At 44.6% G+C, this 12166-nt stretch overlaps 1 long non-coding RNA gene across 1 annotated transcript; it reads left to right on the top strand.

Annotated features, from left to right (window-relative positions):
* Positions 1 to 6: 6 nt before the first annotated feature.
* On the top strand, positions 7 to 9286 carry LOC143434217 (uncharacterized). The gene is made up of 4 exons (XR_013103556.1): positions 7 to 113; positions 3551 to 3650; positions 6327 to 6390; positions 9118 to 9286. It is a non-coding gene; the product is annotated as an uncharacterized LOC143434217 (long non-coding RNA).
* The last annotated feature ends 2880 nt before the right edge of the window (positions 9287 to 12166 follow it).

The raw sequence follows: 12166 nt of genomic DNA on the forward strand, positions 1-12166 counted from the left end.
CACCCACCAGAGCTGGTAGAAAAAAAAGATACGGAGCAAGTGGACCTGTTGAGAAAGTTTCTTTGGAGCGACTCCCGTCTGTGTTATCTGGAAATCAGCAGTTCAGTTCACAGGTTAGCAGCAGCAGCTTGATCCACTGGCAAACACTAGCAGTCCAGTTAGGCAGAGCCGGGTAACAAACCTGAATCAGCAGGAATGGCACTACCTAGCAGAGACAGCCCAGGCCTCAGCCTTTGCTCAAGTTAGCAGGAGGGACCAGAAGGAATGCCAGGGGATGTTCTGGGCTTGGCCTCTCTCAGGGAAGACTGGAGACCCACAAGTGTTGCACAGCTAGCTGGACCAGCAAGCCAAGCTCTCTCTGTCACTGTCTGTTTAGTCCTATTTATATCTTCCAAACATCACATGTCCTCCACATGTCTTGCCTGAGATGGGTTTTGCCTGAGCACGTGCATCTTGGAAGCACTCTGCCAATCAGCTCAAGTCCGTGGAAGTGCCAAAAAAGCCTGGACAAACCACCAGAAGTCTTTTGGTGCCTGTCTCTCTACTTAGTCCTACAAATGGAGCTCAATTACACAATGTAAAGTGGACCAATACATGTGTCTTCTTAGCAAAGAATCCTTCATCACACATCCTCTGACATGCTTGCTTTAGCAGAACATCCTTTCTCCTGTGTCTGCTTCAGCTAAACATTCATAGTGTTTGCCCCAGCAAAACACCATCCAACTGACTTTCCAAAGAACACTTAAGTTTCCACTTCAATGTTTAATATAGTCAACTTGGCAGGATCTAGAATCACCTAGGAGACCAGCCCGAGGCATGCTTGTGAGAGATTGTCTAGATTAGGTTAGCTGAGGTCTGAAAAATCTACTTTAATTTTGGACAACACCATTCAACCGGCTAGGATCCTGGACCACAGAACAAGTGAGAAAGTGAGCTAACCACTACGCTTCCTCTCTCTTTACTGCTTCTTTACAGCAGATTCAATGTGACAAGCTTTTCCCTAGGGTACCACCATGGTGATTTCTCTACCCTCAAACGGAAGCAAAATGACCTCTTTCTTCTTCCTTCCTTAAGTTGCTTTTGTAGGAGGCATTTTATCACAGCAATAAGAAATGTAACTCATAGAGTCATTTCCTCTGTTATCACCGTTTGGGTATCAAACAGAATGCCTAATTCTTTCAGCTTCTTTGGCTTTGCTGCTTATGACTTGATTCCTAGCCTGGGTCATTCCCTTGTTTCTTAGCCAAGGCAAAAGCAGAGATCCTGATTCCAGCACTACAGGACACAAAGCAATGGGGAACATTAATTCCAGGAGAACCCCAGGGTTTCCAGGAAACCCTTGACCGATGAACATCCAAGCCCTACCAAGTGTCTACTCCAAGAGGTTCTACTTTAGGCCAGACAGAGATGCTTGATGCACAGCAAACACTGTGAGGGATCTGAGGGAAGCGGGGAAGGAAGTGGGTTAACCCACACCAACCAACAGAAGTAAGTGGTTAAGAACCTGCACTGAAACACTGGTAGCCTCAGCTTAAATTCTAGCTCGATTACCTATGAGCAGTACAATTTTTACATCATATCTTACAGTGCTGAGCCTTAGTTCCTGAATAGAAAACGGGATCGATACAAACATCTCTCATAAAACTAGTAGGAAGATTAAAAGGTCTCATAGCCCAGCCTGCTTTCCAACTTGCTATGGACCAGAGGCTGACCTCAACCTCCCAGCCTCTGTCTTCCCATTGCTGGGGTGACAGGCATGTGCCACCATACATTCTTCAACCTTATTTTTATTCTTAAAGATGCAGTTCGTACAGTTTTAATGTGCCTACCAAAGTTTATGGGTTGGAAATTTATTGCCAATGAAATAGGATTAATGCCTGGTTTCATGCATTGTTGGGAAATGATCCCAGGACTTCATATATGTTAGGCTGGCATTCTATCAACTGAGATATATCCCTAACCCCTAACTATTCTTCAAAAATTACCCAGGCTCCAGTGTTGAGCATTTTGTTACAGCAGCACAAAACACACTAAGACAATAGTATCAACATTTTTAAAATAATAATTGTTTTTCAAGCTACTGAGCAATAAAGACAGGAGACAGAATAGTAAATACCTTGGGGGAAAACCCAGGGTAAGTTTGGTTTTGTTTCTATTTCTCCCTGTTGGGGGATCAAAGAAAAGTGTCCAGCAGGAAGGGGACAATGAGAACCATGTAGAGATCAATAAGACACCTTAGCTGGAAATAGTTGTTACACACCCTCCAGCTGGGGGTGGGTGGGGATTTAGCCCAGTGGGAGAATGCTTGCCTAGCAAGAGCAAGGCCCTGGGTTCAGTCCTCGCCTCTGAAAAACCCAAACCCAAACAAAAAACAAAAACAAACAAACAAAAAAACAGAAAACCAAGGTAACTGGCACACACATTCACAAGCAGGGCTTGTGAAGTCAATAAATACTAATGACTAGAGCCACGCCACATACACGCTTAACTGGCACAGCCCAAACAGAGCCCAGGTCATGAGAGTCTCTTTCCCATCATTCCATTATTGCAACACCCTCTGCTGAAGCCCTGCCCCCGACCCCACCCCTGAAGGACCCTGGAGATAAACTCTCAATGGCATTTCCTCTGGAACTGCTGAGCACTGGAAAAATACTTTCTGTTCTTAGGTTGTTAATTTTAAAGGCTTCATTTTGAGCTATAATGGGCCCTTGTGATAAAAGGATCACACAAATGGTGTCACTGCAACAGTCACTTAAGCAGTGAAACCCTTTCCATTCTGTGTGAAATTAATAAGGACTTCACCCGGGAACCTCTAGAGGCCCAGAGGAAACCATCTATGACCATTTTTTTACAGTGACATCTGCCACTCTCAGGCATTCCTGTTGTTCCCTGAAATGAGTGCTGGTCAACCTGTACCACAGCACATATCACCTCTCTCCTGCAGCCACCAAGGGCAGAGACTTTGCCATTCACCTGTGTGTACGGGTGGGTGCCTGGCCCATAGGGTGCTCTCAGCCTGTAGCTCAGGAATAAACACTTGAGGTGTCTTTCAAAACGTCCCTCTCGTGAGCTATTTGAGAGACCCTCTTGAATCCCCAGTCAGCAGAGAATGGATGTAAGAGATCTAAGAGCAAGGCTCTCGTCCTGGCTGGTTAGAGTGGAGAAGACTGTGCTGCTGCTGAGGATGATGGTGATGATGACTGGCAGTGACAGTGATGACAGTGATGGTGACATGATATGAACATCTGAGACATTAATGACCAACGGCCTCTCACAATGATTATCTCATGTAATCTTGCATTTATGAAGCTAGACTCTTTAATACATTTATCAGTCAATGGGACGTATCTGTGTTTCTGTTTACTCTTCTGAACAGACTCTCTTCTAGCAAACTGAGCTCTAGGGATGAAAACTGGGCATAGAACTTAGAGAGTCCAAGTATAAGGAAACTTTAGAGATATCTGATCCTGAGATTTACTTTTAAAAGAGTATTGATTGATCATGTGTGTATGTGTGCCCGTGTGAACTTATGTGCACCATGTGTATGCAGGATCCTACAGAGGCCATCCTGATTGCCTGGAACTGGAGTTATAGAGTTGTGAGCTGTCGTGTGGGTGACGGGAACTGAACCCAGGTCCTCTGCAAGAGCAGTAAGTACTTTTAACCACTGAGTTGTCTCTCCAGTCCCAATTTTTTTTTTTTTTTTTTTTTTGGTTTGTTTTTTTTTTTTTTGTTTTTTTTTTTGTTTTTTGTTTTTTTTTTGTTTTTTTTTTGTTTTTTTTTGATCGAGAGAGAAGGAGACGGGGGAGAGAAGAGGTTGACCAGGTCTCAGTATAAAATTCTAGCCCTTGAGAAGCTAAGGAGGATTTCTATGCATTTGAGGTCACAATACAGTGAAGCCCTGTCTTAAAAAGAAAATGGAAGAGGAGGAAAGGAGAGAAAAAAAAGAAAAACCATAGATATATCAGAGCTTTAGACATATAATGTGAAATAACAGAGTCCCAGGAGTCTGGACCTACTGTTTGAGAAAAAGCAGAAAACAGCTCCCTATTGCTTGTGTAAATAGCCCTTAATTGAACTCAATGCTGGTGTCATTACCAGCGCTGTACATGTATCCAGGCTGGAAATTGCTGCGAGGTTACTGTTACAGAGATGTTTACATAGCCATGATTTAACTCTAGACAGGACTTTTGGTCTCTAGATTATTACGTATTCCACTGTAATTATAGCTGCTAGGAAACTGCCTGGGGCCATTTCAGAGAATGAGAGATGGAGAATTCCCCTCAAGGCCAACTGTTGCTATCCTAGAATTAACAACAATTACATTTTTTTTTTAAGTTCCAATGCAAGTTGGGAGAAGACAGGTATGAAGGATTCCATTTTAAAAGAACCCCAAGACCTCTTTCCTCCAGCACTAAAATAGAAGGTTTTATTTAACACGTATTCAGCGAGAACCTACAACGTTCTCAGAATGTTCATGGATTCTGGGAACTCACAGTCAACTTGGAGGAAAAGAGACTATAATGGAGTAAATAACGAAAATGCATAAATACAAAATCATAATGACTGCAGTGTTACCAGGAGCAGTAAACACATAGAGTGAATCAAAACCAGGGAAAACATTTCTGAACTGTAGTAACTAAGAATTGACTAAGCACGCAAAGAGAGAGGGGTGTTTCATGCAGACAGAACAGCACTTGCAAAGAGCTTAGAGCTCGAGGGGAGTCTATCAGTTAGTTTTTGCTAGGTAACAAACTATCCCAAATCTCAGGGATGTAAACATTGCTGAGCCCTTGTTTTTGTGGATTGGTAACTTGGGCAGTGTGCCCTTCCCCCAACCTTGAACAGGCCTGACAACTTTATTACCAGGATTCCTTATCCTCAAAGACAAAAAGTTGTGAAAGAGAGATTATGAAACTTTAATATCTTTATAACTCTCTGAGTGTGGGAAAAGCAGCTATTGGTGCTTCTTCCCTGATTTTACAAAAACTCTAAAAAGTTGGCTTTTTAAACTAAAGGGGGGGGAATTATACCCTCCAAGGTCATCAAAAGCACATCTTGCGTTTGTGTAATTTGTTTTAAATTTTCTGCAAACTGATGTTAAAGGTCAGTCTGCAGCAGATCACCACTGGCTTCCAGTAACTTCCAGGGTCTAATGGAAAGACCCCCTAACTAATACTTGGAATGGTCCTGACCCTGTCTTAATTTGGGGTCGTGGCTCGGTCTGTATTTTTCAGAAAAAAAAAAAATGGAGCCTGATGGCTGCCTGAAAGATTGGTCCATTAAGCGGACACAGATCTTGAGCCTAATAATTATGATTCTGATAATGAAGATGGCTCGAAATCCTTATCAGCCAGCTGATTTAACCTGGCATGTAGTCTCCATCAATACTTAAAGCCACCCACTATATACCTGGTGGCTAGACCTTGTGTCTGATCCCTGTCAACCAGCAGTTGGATTAGATACTAAAACATTTCCACTTTCAACCTTATTTCCTACATTGCTTGGATAATAATGTTGCTTTTAACTTTTGAACCTTGTGTCTCAAGCAGATAGGTTGCCTTCACACAGGATCACTCTCAGCAAGCCCAGCTGTTCATCATGGCAGTTATTCATTGCTATGGAGAATTGCACTTAGTGCATGCTCACAGGTCCTTTGGTCTGAATGTGGTTTTGGTCTATTTGGGAAAGAGTGCGCCAACGATGGCCGGTTAGTCAATGATGGGTAAGAGTGTTCTTGAGCTCCTATAAACCTAAGACAGAGGCATACATCAATATGCTAGGTATGAGACATACATCAATATGTTATGTATGTTTTACAGAGACATACATCAATATGCTATGTATGTTTCCCTCGAGGATGGGTGATATAGGAGCAATATAGATGCCAACCTAAGCCATGCATGGTCGCCCGGCCACTCTGTACCCCAGATGGGATGAAATCATGTACCCCATCCAGCTGCTGGTGCTGCTCATCTTTATAAACTAAAAAAGGAGGAACTGTGCCCTTCCCCCAGCCTTGAGCAGGCCTGAGAGACCTGGTTTACCACAACAGACCAAGTGATAAGGATCTAGGTGGAGTTACCCACCTTGGCTGCACAGAACACAAGAAGCAGAACTGCCCCTGGGCTTGCCTTGAGATATCTCCGGTTGTGACCTAGAATGGATTATAGATTATCCCACCCATCTCCAGCTGAAACCAGGAGGGGTTGTGGGTTGGGCCTTCCCCTTTAAATTGAGAGCTGAACATTAAAGCTTTGAGCCTTGATCAGAGAACTTTGTCTTGGCTTCATCTCTTCTCACCCTCTGTCCCCTTTCATTCCCAGCCCCCCTTTCAGGTGAACCCAGTTGACTCGTGGCCGCAGGCGGCTACAGGGCAGAATCTGGCAGGTGGGTGGTCCTCTCCTGACTTCCGCTGGCCTTCTTTATGTTGGTGGTTTGAGTGAGAATGCTCTTCATAGGCTCATGTGTTTGCATACTTGGTTCCCAATTTGTGATGCTGTTGAAGGAGATCTAGGAGCTGTCGTTTTATGGGAGAAAGTCTGTCACTGGAGACAGCCTTTGAGAGTTAAAGGATTCACGTCATTTTCGGTTTGCGTGTTCTGCTTCATGCTTGCAGGTGAGTACGCAAGCTCTCGGCTTCTTGTTCATGCCACCATGCCTGCTGCTTGCCGCCATGTTTCCTCTCTGCCATCATGGATTCTTGTCCCTCTGGAACCGGAAGTCACAATAAATGTTCTCTTTCTTTAGTTGCCTTTGGTCCTGGTGTTTTATCACAGCAACAAAAAAGTAATTTATACATGCATACATTTGTGGTCATCTTCCAGGCCAGCATGGTGGCACACACCTATTATGGACTGCTTTTATTCTGGTAGGACAGTCCAGAGTGTTGACAAAATCAACAGGAAACAGGATTCAGAGGGAATCATAAGAGGCAGCCAGGAGGTTGTTCATAGCCTGAGCTTAGAACTCACACTCATTTCTACCATGTCCTGTTGGTCGATGTCTTTTTCCAAAGGACCAAATAAGAGACAGAGTCTTGGAAATGAGAAGGACTGAGGCTGGAGGCTAGCTCAATGATAGAGTGTTGCCTAGTATGTTGGAGGGCGTGGATTTGATCTCCAGCACCATGGGAAAGATTTCCCCAGTGCACAAATCCAAGTACAAACAGTAGGTGCGTACCTAATGTTTGAGTGAACAGAAAGAGAAACAGACCAAGCACGAGGCTCTTAGCATATGCAATCCAGGGAATGCTTATCAGATGAGATTGGAACCAGTTTTTCTGCCTAGAGTGTTTTGTAGCTCTGTACACTTCCCCCTACAGAACGCAGCCAGGGAGGTTTCTATAAAATACAAACCCAGCGGCTAGAGATATGACTGAACAGTTAAGAGCACTTACTATATGTGATGTACAGACACTCATATTGGTGCCCACATACTCATAAAAAATAAATATTGTTTAAAACATAAACCCAAACTTACAATACTGTCCAATGCTGTCCAGGCTGCTTGCTCTTAGAATCACCAGGCAAGCCTATTCAAGATCTAGACTCTTCCCTTCACCTAGAACCACTGAATCCAAAATTTCAGTCTGGAGAGCTGGTGTAAGGATATGTTTAAAAGTTGTCCCAAGGAGTTAGAGACAATAGAGTCAGCTCAGTAACCACTGGCTGCAGTGGAAACCAGATGCAAATTTTGCATTGTTGATCTCAGCAGCTCAGGCTTTACTATCCCTGAGAAATATTTCTTTTCATCACTCCTACCCTCCCTGTCTTGTTCCCTCCCTCCCTTGTTCAATCCCTCCCTCCTTCCCTCCCTTGTTCCCTCCCTCCCTCTCTGGATCCTTCCTTTCTTCCCTCCCTTCCTTCTTTCCTTCCTTCCTTCCTTCCTTCCTTCCTTCCTTCCTTCCCTCCCTCCCTCCCTCCCTCCCTCCCTCCTTCCTTCCTTCCTTCCTTCCTTCCTTCCTTCCTTCCTTCCACTCTGCCCTCAGAATGATTGTCTACCTTCACTGTGAACCATTTGAGGACAGCCTGGTCTACATTGTGAGTTCCAGGACAGCCAAGGCTACACAGAGAAACTCCGACTCAAGAAAAACAAAATACCAAAATAAATAAATGAATTCCCAGGTATCTGGAACTACAGACATGCACCACCACACCCAGCCACTGTACTGGACTCTTCATATTAAATACAGTACTAAAATCGCTCTACTTCTCTGTCATATTCCTAACCCCCCCCCCCCCATCCCTACTTCTTTCTTCTACTCCAGGTCAGATATGAGGTCCCTGGGTGGAGATACTCATGGTATTAACATTGTTGCCTATTGGAAAGTCTGTACAGAATTAAGGCAATTAACATGTGTCCATGGAAAAATGAATACAAGAAACATAGAACATACCTAGTGCAGTATTATTCAGTTTGAAAAAGGGAAGATATCATGATGCAATATACTGTGGGTAGAACCTGAGGCTTTATGTTAATAGAAATTAGATTTATATGAAGAATCCACCATTGTTAGTTTCTGATAATGTGAGTAGAATACTGGAGTGGGAGCTAAGAAATAAGGGATTGTTAATGGGCACAGGGTTTCAGTTTTACAGGATGAAAGATTCTGGGGTGGGATGGTGCTGATGGTCACACAACAATGTAATTGCACACAATACCATTTTTTTTTAGGTATATGTGGCTTTGAGGAGAGGAGGGAGGGAGAACTTCAGCCAGATATAATATATGAGAGAATAAATTAATTTAAAAACAAAGAAAAAGAAGGAAACAGAATTATCAAGAAACAAGAAATATACTTTATGATGGTCAATTTAAATTTCATGCATTTTGCTATAACTGTATTAAAACCAAAACAAAACTTGAACCCAAGAGAGTATGAACACTCACCAAGTAGCTCTCAGCTTGGGATAGATATTTCACTTATATAATGGTTCTGTACGCATGCATAGAGACCTGATGGGTAAGAGCCAGATAAAGCTGGGACATGATTAGCTTTCCGCCTGGCTCCCTAGACTTGATCTTCTTTCATTCTAGACAACTTTTCAATAAGTGGGTGTACCCTGTTTTTACTCTGTGACCTAATTGGTCTCTTCCCTTATGCTTGTCTCTCAGCCTTAGATGCCACAAATGATGATAACTGCCACATGTAGACATGGAGGACACAACCCTCAGCCCATGCTTCTTCCTTGGACAAAAACAAACAATCAAACAAACAAAAAACAAAACAGAAAATTCAGCCAGCCTCTGTTCTTAGAACTTTTTATGGTTTGCATCCTATCTGCTGGAATAACTCCAGGTGAGTCCAGGCTTTTCTATACACAGCTGCTCCTCAGACATTCAAACACGGCTCTGATTGGTCCTCCCCGAGGGTTGCCTGGACCACTGGATTCCAACACAGGAGAGCAGTTCTCCTGCTCTCTCACACCTTTTAGGCCTGCTCTCCCAAACCCACACCCACACCACCAGGGGCCATCTCTACCCAGTTGCCCTGGCTAGACCTTACAACTATGAAATCATATCCTCTTAAGACACAGCACTCAGAAGTGAATTAATTTCCCAAATAGGTCTGAACAGTTAAGAATGGGGTTGTTCTTTCTATGCTGTGCACCCAAATTTGCTGACTCCTCAAGTGAATTCATTATATTTTTAAACTTAACTAGGAACCCAATGCCTGCTTCTTTAACTACACGTTTTACACAGCTCTAAGTAAGCACAAACCCGTGTCCCCAAAACTTAGGCTGTCTGTGATCTCTGCATCACACCTTTGGTGTGCACAGAGCCTTTTCCATTGCTTGAATGTCTTTTCGGTAATAGGTTTGAGAAGTTGAGTAATTTGCATGCGCAGCCGGTGCTCCTCTGGCCCTTACTCAGTCACAATCAGGACTCAGCCAGCACATGCTGCTGCTTGTTTGCCTTAGCAAGAGCTCATCTCCCTCCCCAACCCCTCTGAATCTGACCCCGTTATCTTGAGACCCTAAAGATGGTCTCCTGTGGGTTCTATACAGGCCTGCCTGGTTCCTTGCTGCAGGTTGGCTGCCCTGGAAGTTCTCTCAGGAACTATGAGAACATCAAGTCTGTTCGGATGGCATCTCCTAGATTTCTCATCTACAAACTCCTTCTCTGTCGTGCTAGCACCCCTTGTCAGCATGGTGAGTATTCTCTTGTCTTTCCTTTGTAAATTCTTTTCTGCCAAGAGTCCCTTCCTTAGAAGGGTTAGAAGGGAGCTTTGAAGGGGCTCACGTTCCCTCAATCAGTCACCCTAAACTAAAACATAACATGGAAAAATGGCAAGATGAATCTGGAGAACTCTGCCATTTTTATTTCACTTCATAAATTGTTTCATTTTTATTGATTCTTTCTGAATTTCAGGTCAATCCTCACAATTCCGCCCACTATCCCCTCCCTTCATATCTATCTTATGCCCTTGTAACCTTCTCACCAAAACAAAGGAAAAGAACAAACAAGCAAACAAAAAACCCCACATCTCAGCATGAAAGTGTCGCAGTATGTCATATGGTATATACCCTTTTGCCCACACAGCTTTACTTGCAAGTGTTCATTGCAATGAGCCATTGGTTTGGTTCAAAGCCTCTGGTTTCTGCTTCACTAGCAATACTGCATCCTCATCAGGACTCCTCTCAGAGAGCTTGTTGTTACCCCTGGTCATGGGGATGTGAAAGATCTAATCTGAAAGCTTTTGATCTGCAGGACTGGCCCCTTCGTGTGCTCCAGCTGTTCACAGATGTAGATGTTTGGCTGGGCCAACTCAGAGCCCTGGATCTGGGTCTGTGTGAAAGCTGGTCAGCCCACCAGCTAGCTCTGTTGTGCCTGTGTCACTAGGGCCAGGTCTCCTGCTTTGCCTAGTTAAGGTTCAGGGACAGCTCTCCCACTCTCATATCCTTAGGCTAACTCTCCATGTCCATACCACCAGGGCCAGCTCTACTCTGCTGCCCCAGCAAGGTGTGGGGCTGCTCTCCTGTGTGCTGCAGCTGGTGAGGGGCAGGGCTGACTCACCTGCTCTCATGCTCTCAGGCCAGCTTTCCCATACTGCCCAGGCAAGGTGCTGAGGTCTGCTCTCCCCAGTATTATAGCTGATGACGAGCAGGATCTTCCATGCTCATTCTACCACAGACATGGGGTAGGTCCCGCTCTCCTGAGTACTGCGGCTGATAAGAAGCCAGGCCAGGTTTCCCACAGTCACCTCATCTAGGAAACAGCTCTCCTGTACTCACACCACCGGAGTCAGCTCTCCCATTGCTGTTCAGGTGAGGAGCAGGTTCTGCTCTGCTGAATGTGGTGGCTGGCAAGGGGCAGAGCAAGATTAGCACAGTACGCACGTGGCCACAGGTGGCAGCTTAGACCAGGGACATCTGCATGGCTTCTGCATGGTGGTAACATGGTCCGTAGAGACCAATTCAGATTGTGGCTGGCTGTCATAGGATCATGGATCCAGACATGACCCCTGTGTGGCAGCGTGGCCTTCAGACATCCACATGGTCTCAGTTGGCATCCCAGACCATGTATATCCACATAGTCTCTGGTGGCAGTTTAGCCCACATACAGACATAGATTTTAGCTGCAGGAGAACCACAGACCCAGACGTGGCTCTCAGTGGCAGCCCGGCCAGGACATCACCATGGCCTCAGGTGTCAACACAGACCATGCAGATTAGTTTGCTCTGACAATGCCCCTTTGCTGTGTCAATATGGCCTCTGGCCATCAACATGGTCTCAGGCAGTAGTCCTGACCACTGACATGTGCATGGCCTTTAGTGGCAACATGTTCCACAGCCATCAGTCAGCAGGAGTAAGAAGGCTACATACTCAGACATGGCCCTTGTGATTCTCTCCTCCCTGCCATTTTTTATTTTTAACACAGAAAATAAGCTTGTCATCATGGTTCTGAAATGGAAATGACCACCTGACTATTTCCCAGGCTTCCCCTATGCCATTTTGTTCATACCTCAAGCTGAGACCCAGCCGAGAATGCTACATAAGCAGAGGGATCTTAAATTTAGAGGCCAATCCAATCCCACCATCCTGTGATCCCCAGGAAAGTATATCCAAAATAAAACGAGCGAATTTTTCACCCTAGCCCTTTGTCTTCTTTTTCCCTTCATCTCACCCATCTCCCCAGGCTTTCCACTGTCAGAATTCTTTCC

This window comes from Arvicanthis niloticus, chromosome 13 (genome assembly GCF_011762505.2).
Source record: "Arvicanthis niloticus isolate mArvNil1 chromosome 13, mArvNil1.pat.X, whole genome shotgun sequence".
NCBI classification, from domain to species: Eukaryota; Metazoa; Chordata; class Mammalia; order Rodentia; family Muridae; genus Arvicanthis; species Arvicanthis niloticus.